This window comes from Aulostomus chinensis, chromosome 1, assembly GCF_037954235.1.
Source record: "Aulostomus chinensis isolate RoL2024-O1b breed Wild chromosome 1, RoL_Achi_v1.0, whole genome shotgun sequence".
NCBI classification, from domain to species: domain Eukaryota; kingdom Metazoa; phylum Chordata; class Actinopteri; order Syngnathiformes; family Aulostomidae; genus Aulostomus; species Aulostomus chinensis.
This window is the reverse complement of record NC_141320.1, coordinates 42,446,268-42,458,226: the sequence shown is the minus strand read 5'-3', so window position 1 is coordinate 42,458,226 and position 11,959 is coordinate 42,446,268. Positions and strand designations below refer to the sequence as shown.

The window sequence follows — 11,959 nt, the reverse complement described above, 5'->3', positions numbered from 1 at the left end:
GAGGTTCGTAGCAACTTTTACTACATTGCTTTCGCATTATTTTGAGGTTCGTAGCAACTCTTAGTACATGACTGTCAGCATCACTTTGATGTTATTCGAAACTTTCACTCCATTACTGTTAGCATCTTTTTGAGTTCATTAGCAATTCTTATTACATCACTGTAGCATCATTTTGAGATCTTAAGCAATTCTTCCGACATCACTGTCGCATTATTTTGAGGTTCGTAGCAACTCTTACTAAATGACTGTCAGCATCACTTTGAGGTTGTTCGAAACGTTCACTCCATTACTGTTAGCATCATTTTGAGTTCATTAGCAATTCTTACTAAATCACTGTCGCATCATTTTGAGATCATTAGCAATTCTTCTGACATCACTGTCACATTATTTTGAGGTTCGTAGCAACTCTTACTTCATTACTGTCAGCATCACTTTGATTTTTTTAGCAACTATCACTACATTACTGTTAGCATCATTTTGAGTTTATGAGCAATTCTCACGACATCACTGTTGCATTGAATTGAGTTCATTAGCAACTCTTACTAAATGACTGTCAGCATCACTTTGAGGGTGTTTGAAACTCTTACTACATTACTGTTAGCATCATCTTGAGTTCATTAGCAATTCTTCCGACATCACTGTCGCATTATTTTGAGGTTCGTAGCAAGTCTTACTACATGACTGTCAGCATCACTTTGAGGTTGTTCGAAACACTTACTACATTACTGTAAGCATCACTGACTTGATTAGCAACTACCACTACATTACTGTTAGCATCATCTTGAGTTCATTAGCAATTCTTCCGACATCACTGTCGCATTATTTTGAGGTTCGTAGCAACTTTTACTACATTACTTTCGCATTATTTTGAGGTTTGTAGCAACTCTTAGTACATGACTGTTAGCATCACTTTGAGGTTATTCGAAAGTTTCACTCCATTACATTTAGCATCATCTTGAGTTCATTAGCAAGTCTTCCGACATCACTGTCGCATCATTTTGAGATCTTAAGCAATTCTTCCGACATCACTGTCGCATTATTTTGAGGTTCGTAGCAACTCTTACTACATGACTGTCAGCATCACTTTGAGGTTGTTCGAAACACTTACTACATTACTGTAAGCATCACTGACTTGATTTGCAACTACCACTACATTACTGTTTGCATCATCTTGAGTTCATTAGCAATTCTTCCAACATCACTGTCGCAATATTTTGAGGTTCATAGCAAGTTTTACTACATTACTTTCGCATTATTTTGAGGTTTGTAGCAACTCTTACTACATTATTGTTGCATTATTTTAAGGTTCGTAGCAACACTTACTACATGACTGTCAGCATCACTTTGAAGTTATTCGAAACTTTCACTCCATTACTGTTAGGATCTTTTTGAGTTCATTAGCAATTCTTATTACATCACTGTTGCATCATTTTGAGATCTTTAGCAATTCTTCTGACATCAATGTCGCATTATTTTGAGGTTCGTAGCAACTCTTACTACATTACTGTCGCATTATTTTGAGGTTCGTAGCAACTCTTCCTCCATGACTGTCACCATCACTTTGAGGTTATTCGAAACACTTACTACATTACTGTAAGCATCACTGACTTGTTTAGCAACTACCACTACATTACTGTCGCATCATTTTAAGTTCATTAGCAATTCTTCCGACATCACTGTCGCAATATTTTGAGGTTCGTAGCAACTTTTACTACATTACTGTCGCATTATTTTGAGGTTCGTAGCAACTCTTAGTACATGACTGTCAACATCACTTTGAGGTTATTCGAAACACTTACTACATTACTGTAAGCATCACTGAGTTGATTAGCAACTATCACTCCATTACTGTTAGCATCATTTTGAGTTCATTAGCAATTCTTCCGACATCACTGTCGCAATATTTTGAGGTTCGTAGCAACTTTTACTACATTACTGTCGCATTATTTTGAGGTTCGTAGCAACACTTACTACATGACTGTCAGCATCACTTGGAGGTTATTCGAAAGTTTCATTCCATTGTTGTTAGCATCATTTTGAGTTCATTAGCAATTCTTACTACATCACTGTCGCATCATTTTGAGATCATTAGCAATTCCTCCAACATCACTGTTGCAATATTTTGAGGTTCATAGCAACTCTTTCTACATTGCTGTCAGCATCACTTTAAGTTTATTAGCAACTATCACTACATTACTGTTAGCATCATTTTGAGTTCATTACCAATTCTTCTGACATCACTGTCGCATCATTTTGAGTTGTTGAGCAATTCTCACGACATCACTGTAGCATTAAATTTAGTTCATTAGCAACTCTTACTAAATGACTGTCAGCATCACTTTGAGGTTGTTCGAAACTCTTACTACATTACTGTATGCATCACTGAGTTTCTTTGCAACTATCACTAAATTACTGTTAGCATCATCTTGAGTTCATTAGCAATTCTTCCGACATCACTGTCGCAATATTTTGAGGTTCGTAGCAACTTTTACTAAATTACTGTCGCATTATTTTGAGGTTCGTAGCAACACTTACTACATGACTGTCAGCATCACTTTGAGGTTATTCGAAAGTTTCACTCCATTACATTTAGCATCATCTTGAGTTCATTAGCAAGTCTTCCGACATCACTGTCGCATCATTTTGAGATCTTAAGCAATTCTTCCGACATCACTGTCGCATTATTTTGAGGTTCGTAGCAACTCTTACTACATGACTGTCAGCATCACTTTGAGGTTGTTCGAAACACTTACTACATTACTGTAAGCATCACTGACTTGATTAGCAACTACCACTACATTACTGTTAGCATCATTTTAAGTTCATGAGCAATTCTTCCGACATCACTGTCGCAATATTTTGAGGTTCGTAGCAACTTTTACGACATTACTGTCGCATTATTTTGAGGTTCGTCGCAACTCTTAGTACATGACTGTCAGCATCACTTTGAGGTTATTCGAAACACTTACTACATTACTGTAAGCATCACTGAGTTGATTAGCAACTACCACTACATTACTGTTAGCATCATCTTAAGTTCATTAGCAATTCTTCCGACATCACTGTCGCAATATTTTGAGGTTCGTTGCAACTTTTACAACATTACTGTCGCATTATTTTGAGGTTCGTAGCAACACTTACTACATGACTGTAAGCATCACTTTGAGGTTATTCGAAAGTTTCACTCCATGACTGTTAGCATCATTTTGAGTTCATTAGCAATTCTTACGACATCACTGTCGCAATATTTTGAGGTTCGTAGCAACTTTTACTACATTACTGTCGCATTATTTTGAGGTTCGGAGCAACTCTTACTACATGACTGTCAGCATCACTTTGAGGTTATTCGAAACGTTCACTCCATTACTGTTAGCATCATTTTGAGATCATTACCAATTCTTCTGACATCACTGTCGCATTATTTTGAGGTTCGTAGCAACTTTTACTACATGACTGTCAGCATCACTTTGAGGTTATTCGAAACACTTACTACAATACTGTAAGCATCACTGAGTTGATTAGCAACTATCACTACATTACTTTTAGCATCATTTTGAGTTCATTAGCAATTCTTCCGACATCACTGTCGCAATATTTTGAGGTTCGTAGCAACCTTTACTACATTACTGTCGCATTATTTTGAGGTTCGTAGCAACACTTACTACAATACTGTCAGCATCACTTTGAGGTTATTCGAAAGTTTCACTCCATTACTGTTAGCATCATTTTGAGTTCATTAGCAATTCTTACTACATCACTGTCGCATCATTTTGAGATCATTAGCAATTCTTCCGACATCACTGTTACATTATTTTGAGGTTCATAGCAACTCTTACTACATTATTGTTGCATTATTTTAAGGTTCGTAGCAACTCTTACTACATTACTGTCAGCATCACTTTGAGTTTATTAGCAACTATCACTACATTAGTGTTTGCATTATTTGAGTTTATGAGCAATTCTCACGACATCACTGTAGCATCATTTTGAGTTCATTAGCAATTCTTACTACATCACTGTCGCATCATTTTGAGATCATTAGCAATTCTTCCGACATCACTGTCGCATTATTTTGAGGTTCATAGCAACTCTTAGTACAAGACTGTCAGCATCACTTTGAGGTTGTTCGAAACACTTACTACATTACTGTAAGCATCACTGACTTGATTAGCAACTACCACTACATTACTGTTAGCATCATTTTAAGTTCATGAGCAATTCTTCCGACATCACTGTCGCAATATTTTGAGGTTCGTAGCAACTTTTACTACATTACTGTCGCATTATTTTGAGGTTCGTCGCAACTCTTAGTACATGACTGTCAGCATCACTTTGAGGTTATTCGAAACACTTACTACATTACTGTAAGCATCACTGAGTTGATTAGCAACTACCACTACATTACTGTTAGCATCATCTTAAGTTCATGAGCAATTCTTCCGACATCACTGTCGCAATATTTTGAGGTTCGTTGCAACTTTTACAACATTACTGTCGCATTATTTTGAGGTTCGTAGCAACACGTACTACATGACTGTAAGCATCACTTTGAGGTTATTCGAAAGTTTCACTCCATGACTGTTAGCATCATTTTGAGTTCATTAGCAATTCTTACGACATCACTGTCGCATCATTTTGAGATCATTAGCAATTCTTCTGACATTACTGTCGCATTATTTTGAGGTTCGTAGCAACTCTTCCTACATTGTTGTAAGCATCACTTTGAGTTTATTAGCAACTATCACTACATTACTGTTAGCATCATTTTGAGTTCATGAGCAATTCTCACGACATCACTGTCGCATTATTTTGAGATCATTAGCAATTCTTCTGACATTACTGTCGCATTATTTTGAGGTTCGTAGCAACACTTACTACATGACTGTAAGCATCACTGACTTGATTAGCAACTATCACTACATTACTGTTAGCATCATTTTGAGTTCATTAGCAATTCTTCCGACATCACTGTCGCAATATTTTGAGGTTCGTAGCAACTTTTACTACATTACTGTCGCATTATTTTGAGGTTCGGAGCAACTCTTACTACATGACTGTCAGCATCACTTTGAGGTTATTCGAAACGTTCACTCCATTACTGTTAGCATCATTTTGAGATCATTACCAATTCTTCTGACATCACTGTCGCATCATTTTGACATCTTTAGCAATTCTTCTGACATTACTGTCGCATTATTTTGAGGTTCGTAGCAACTCTTACTACATGACTGTCAGCATCACTTTGAGGTTATTCGAAACACTTACTACAATACTGTAAGCATCACTGAGTTGATTAGCAACTATCACTACATTACTTTTAGCATCATTTTGAGTTCATTAGCAATTCTTCCGACATCACTGTCGCAATATTTTGAGGTTCGTAGCAACCTTTACTACATTACTGTCGCATTATTTTGAGGTTCGTAGCAACACTTACTACAATACTGTCAGCATCACTTTGAGGTTATTCGAAAGTTTCACTCCATTACTGTTAGCATCATTTTGAGTTCATTAGCAATTCTTACTACATCACTGTCGCATCATTTTGAGATCATTAGCAATTCTTCCGACATCACTGTCACATTATTTTGAGGTTCGTAGCAACACTTACTACATGACTGTAAGCATCACTGACTTGATTAGCAACTATCACTACATTACTGTTGGCATCATTTTAAGTTCATTAGCAATTCTTCCGACATCACTGTCGCAATATTTTGAGGTTCGTAGCAACTTTTACTACATTACTGTCGCATTATTTTGAGGTTCGGAGCAACTCTTACTACATGACTGTCAGCATCACTTTGAGGTTATTCGAAACGTTCACTCCATTACAGTTAGCATCATTTTGAGATCATTACCAATTCTTCTGACATCACTGTCGCATCATTTTGACATCTTCAGCAATTCTTCTGACATCACTGTCGCATTATTTTGAGGTTCGTAGCAACTCTTACTACATGACTGTCAGCATCACTTTGAGGTTATTCGAAACACTTACTACAATACTGTAAGCATCACTGAGTTGATTAGCAACTATCACCACATTACGTTTAGCATCATTTTGAGTTCATTAGCAATTCTTCCGACATCACTGTCGCAATATTTTGAGGTTCGTAGCAACCTTTACTACATTACTGTCGCATTATTTTGAGGTTCATAGCAACACTTACTACAATACTGTCAGCATCACTTTGAGGTTATTCGAAAGTTTCACTCCATTACTGTTAGCATCATTTTGAGTTCATTAGCAATTCTTACTACATCACTGTCGCATCATTTTGAGATCATTAGCAATTCTTCCGACATCACTGTCACATTATTTTGAGGTTCATAGCAACTCTTACTACATTATTTTTGCATTATTTTAAGGTTCATAGCAACTCTTACTACATTACTGTCAGCATCACTTTGAGTTTATTAGCAACTATCACTACATTAGTGTTTGCATTATTTGAGTTTATGAGCAATTCTCACGACATCACTGTAGCATCATTTTGAGTTCATTAGCAATTCTTACTACATCACTGTCGCATCATTTTGAGATCATTAGCAATTCTTCCGACATCACTGTCGCATTATTTTGAGGTTCATAGCAACTCTTCGTACAAGACTGTCAGCATCACTTTGAGTTTATTAGCAAGTATCACTACATTACTGTTAGCATCATTTTGAGTTCATTCGCAATTCCTCCGACATCACTGTCGCAATATTTTGAGGTTCGTAGCAACTTTTACTACATGACTTTCAGCATCACTTTGAGTTTATTAGCAACTATCACTACATTACTGTTAGCATCATTTTGAGTTTTTGAGCAATTCTCACAACATCACTGTAGCATTAAATTGAGTTCATTAGTAACTCTTGCGAAATGACTGTCAGCATCACTTTGAGGTTGTTCGAAACTCTTACTACATCACTGTAAGCATCACTGAGTTTCTTAGCAACTATCACTACATTACTGTTAGCATCATCTTGAGTTCATTAGCAATTCTTCCGACATCACTGTCGCAATATTTTGAGGTTCGGAGCTTCTTTTACTCCATTACTGTCGCATTATTTTGAGGTTTTTAGCAACTCTTAGTACATGACTGTCAGCATCACTTTGAGGTTATTCGAAACGTTCACTCCATTACTGTTAGCATCATTTTGAGTTCATTAGCAATTCTTACTAAATCACTTTTGAATCATTTTGAGATCATTAGCAATTCTTCTGACATCACTGTCACATTATTTTGAGGTTCGTAGAAACTCTTACTACATGACTTTCACCATCACTTTGAGGTTATTTGAAACACTTACTACATTACATTAAGCATCACCGAGTTGATTAGTAACTATCAATACATTACTGTTAGCATCATTTTGAGTTCATTAGCAATTCTTCCGACATCACTGTCGCATCATTTTGAGGTTCGTAGCAACTTTTACTACATTACTGTCGCATTATTTTAAGGTTCGTAGCAACTCTTACTACATGACTGTCAGCATCACTTTGAGGTTATTCGGAACACTTACTACATTACTGTAAGCATCACTGACTTGATTAGCAACTATCACTACATTACTGTTAGCATCATTTTGAGTTCATTAGCAATTCTTCCGACATCACTGTCGCAATATTTTGAGGTTCGTAGCAACTTTTACTACATTACTGTCGCATTATTTTGAGGTTCGTAGCAACTCTTACTACATGACTGTCAGCATCACTTTGAGGTTATTCGAAACACTTACTACATTACTGTAAGCATCACTGAGTTGATTAGCAACTATCACTACATTACTGTTAGCATCGTTTTGAGTTCATTAGTAATTCTTCCGACATCACTGTCGCAATATTTTGAGGTTCGTAGCAACTTTTACTACATTACTGTCGCATTATTTTGAGGTTCGTAGCAACTCTTACTACATGACTGTCAGCATCACTTTGAGGTTATTCGAAACACTTACTACATTACTGTAAGCATCACTGACTTGATTAGCAACTATCACTACATTACTGTTAGCATCATTTTGAGTTGTTGAGCAATTCTCACGACATCACTGTAGCATTAAATTGAGTTCATTAGCAACTCTTACTAAATGACTGTCATCATCACTTTGAGGTTGTTCGAAACGTTCACTCCATTACTGTTAGCATCATTTTGAGTTCATTAGCAATTCTTACTAAATCACTTTCGAATCATTTTGAGATCATTAGCAATTCTTCTGACATCACTGTCACATTATTTTGAGGTTCGTAGCAACTCTTACTACATTATTGTTGCATTATTTTAAGGTTCGTAGCAACTCTTACTACATTACTGTCAGCATCACTTTGAGTTTATTAGCAACTATCACTACATTAGTGTTTGCATTATTTGAGTTTATGAGCAATTCTCACGACATCACTGTAGCATCATTTTGAGTTCATTAGCAATTCTTACTACATCACTGTCGCATCATTTTGAGATCATTAGCAATTCTTCCGACATCACTGTCGCATTATTTTGAGGTTCATAGCAACTCTTAGTACAAGACTGTCAGCATCACTTTGAGGTTATTCGAAACGTTCACTCCATTACTGTTAGCATCATTTTGAGTTCATGAGCAATTCTTACTACGTCACTGTCGCAACATTTTGAGATCTTTAGCAATTCTTCTGACATCACTGTCGCATTATTTTGAGGTTCGTAGAAACTCTTACTACATGACTGTCACCATCACTTTGAGGTTATTTGAAACACTTACTACATTACATTAAGCATCACCGAGTTGATTAGTAACTATCACTACATTACTGTTAGCCTCATTTTGAGTTCATTAGCAATTCTTCCGACATCACTGTCGCAATATTTTGAGGTTCGGAGCAACTTTTATAAATAAATAAAATAAAAATAAAAAAATAAAACAGTAAAACTGAAGAGTGATCACTCAAACCCACAGGCTGAATGGGACATCTCTTAAAAATATTGAACCACTGAGTAAAACCATAGAAGCGCTCCTGTCTAGTCGGTGCTAACAAGTTAGCTGTTGCGTGAGTCCAGCTGTGCTGTCGAGGAATCCTGGTCAAAAGCCTCCACTCATCAAACAGCTGGTGTGTTGGTGGATCTGTGGATCCTGCTGGAAGAAGCAGGGTGGAGCTCTGAATGCTTCCTGTCTCAAAGAGCTTCTCTGTGCAGCTCCCATCAGCTCCTAAAAACAGGAAACCAGCAGATTCACTGTTGAACGGTGGCATTAAAATGTCTCAAAAGCTGTCCTGTCCACCATTTGTTGGTGCAAAGACATTTAAAAACACCAGTTGAACATTTTCCAAAGTTGCTCTCACCTTCTTTCAAACACCTGGAATGATTTCCTCCAAACCAAAAGAAACTGGTAAAAAAACAACAACAAAAACTCCTGGAGAATCAAACTCCAGCCTCTGCTCCAACTGGACTTGGGACTTCAAATGACCCCCATTCACTGACTGTTGTGCTGTGGGTCTCCTGGACAAACATGGCAGGATCCTCTTGATCTCCAGGAGTTTAAAAGAGCAGCTCTTTTAAAATGGGTTCTGGCTCCGTTCAGGTTTAGAGAGCTGAGACTAAAATCACACATGAATGAAAGAGGGAACCCAAGAAAACAAGTCAGCATGAAAGAGGAGCAGATTTTAAAACTCCTCATCATTTCCACCTCCAGGAGTGAAGCCTCCCAGGACCCAAGAGGCTCCAGCTGGCAGAGCTCTCACTGGTTTCTCCACCATCTCGCTAACGTGAGCTGGAGCATCTGAGAACCAAACAGTGACCCCCTTCATTCCAGAGCCGACTCCACAAACTCTGAGCCCCCACTTTACCCACAGCCAGCAGGCCTCCTCAACACTGCATGACACACGACGACTAAATTTAACACTGAAGCGTCTCATCCAGAGATCTGTGACATGAGTCTGCTGTGGAGGGTCAATCTGTCTGTCCACATTCAGATCATTAACACAGCGACTCCTAAGCACCAGTAGAGCCTGTTCATCGTCCCTGGGTGGGCTCGAACCACCAGCCTCTCGGTTAACAGCCGAGCGCGCTGACCGATTGCGCCACAGAGACTCTGAGGCACCTGCTTTTCATGAAGAGTTTTCAGGCTAAATTTCAGTGTGTGAGGTCCACACTGCACATTTGAGGGACCATGAAGGACAGAGGAGAGTCTGACTGTCATGGTGAAAGCCTTCAGCACTAGAGCTGAAACAGCCCCACCATCTTAACCCCCCCAGACCAAACAGGCTTCATCAGAAACAGACACACCTCCTAGAACATCCAGAGATCATCAGTCTGATTAATAGAACATGGCAAACAAACAAGAACATGTTATTGTTTGATCAGAAGCTGAAACAATGTTTCTATGTTTGTCTGTTCTGGTCTGAATGAAAGAGGAGGTTTTCTTGGTCATGTGACGTGGATGAGAGTTCAACTAGAACTTCCTGATTCAACAGGATTTTAGTTTGTTGGGATTTTGTCAAAGACACCAACCAAACCTCTGAGTGGTGCAGATGTCTGCTGCCTCCTCAGAGCAGACTGGAGCTCAGCCTCACTCACCTGTGGGAGCCCCAGCAGAGCCACCATGTGATGGAGTTTCAGTTTAGGATCCAAGGTCCTGGATTGAATTGGTGTTTTGTGTTTTTAGGCCTCCTGGCACCATCAATGGTAGAGCAGAGTGGTGCAGAGGAAGCGTGCTGGGCCCAGAACCCAGAGGTCGATGGATCAAAACCATCCTCTGCTAAAAGATCAAAATAAAATGAACCTGCATCTTTAGAAATGTGTGTCTGTTAAAAAGAGGTTCATAAGGATTTTGTCTTCCTCCACAATCACCAACCATTGTGAGAGTTAACAACAGTCCACTTTCTGACTGAAGCAAAAGTAGACTTTAAAAGGTTTTTCTGATTCAACATAGCAGCTAAATTTCCATTTCCATTTCCTGAACAGGACAGGTTAAAAAAAAGGGAATGTCATGACTTCCTCTGTATGTTAGAATATGAACGACTAAAAATGTTCATGCCCAGTTTTAAGTTAGAATTAAACTGAAAACACAAAAACCTTCCCTCTTCAATCCTGTCACTCAGTGTTGTAAACTGTTTCAAACAAATTCTACTGTTCAACAGTTCAAGTGTTTCTAATGAAGCTGAATGTTCTCCTCTACTTTCCTCAATTGGGTTTCTTTCATGTCCTCCTGAGATCAAAGACAGAATTCTAGGTACAAATAAAAACACTATCAAAGCCTCCTGATGACATCATCATCAATTCTGTCTTTGATCTGTGTCTGTCCAGCCTGTCCTGAGTGGATCCAACAGTTTCCCATGGGTGACTCTGTCGTGGTCTCTCTCCTCCTGCTGTCTCCAACTCTCAGAGCGCTTCTACTGGTTTCTCTCCATCGTCCCTGTTGCTAGGCAGAGCACTGGTGAGGACTGAGGCCAGTGATGTCATCACCTCCAGCTGAGACCTGCCAGGTGGTCCTGCTTCATTCAACTCTGCTGCCTCTGCCACTGCCCTGACTGGTGAGGCTGACAGCAGGTTCTCTCTCATCTAAACTCTCTGTTTACAATGGAGGCTGAAATCCTTGTGATTGGTGGTTCAATCATCAGGTCTGTTGAACTCCCAGGAGCCATCACCTGCTGTCTTCCTGGTGCCAAAGTTGTGGACATTATTGAACGTCTCCAGGACTCATCGACCTCCACCCCTCCTGCAGGTTCTCCCTGTTCCTGTGTGGGTTCTCTCTGGTACTCCAGCTTCCTCCCAAAGTCCAAAGACATCAAGAGGGTAGTGGTTACCTGGACACTCTAAATGACTGTGAGTGTGAATGGTTGTCTGTCTGTGTGTGTTGGTCCTGGGATGGACTGGTGACCCATCAAGGGTGAACCCAGGGCTGGACTGGCCATCTGGCCGATGCATATCTTTGGGCCGGCCCATAAATGTCATAATTTTTTTTTCAAAAGTGTATAGTTTTTAATCGACCGTAA

General features: G+C 38.9%; 1 non-coding gene across 1 annotated transcript; it reads right to left on the bottom strand.

Annotated features, from left to right (window-relative positions):
* Positions 1-9,981: 9,981 nt before the first annotated feature.
* On the bottom strand, positions 9,982-10,055 carry trnan-guu (transfer RNA asparagine (anticodon GUU)). The gene has a single exon. It is a non-coding gene; the product is annotated as a tRNA-Asn (tRNA).
* Positions 10,056-11,959: the final 1,904 nt, after the last annotated feature.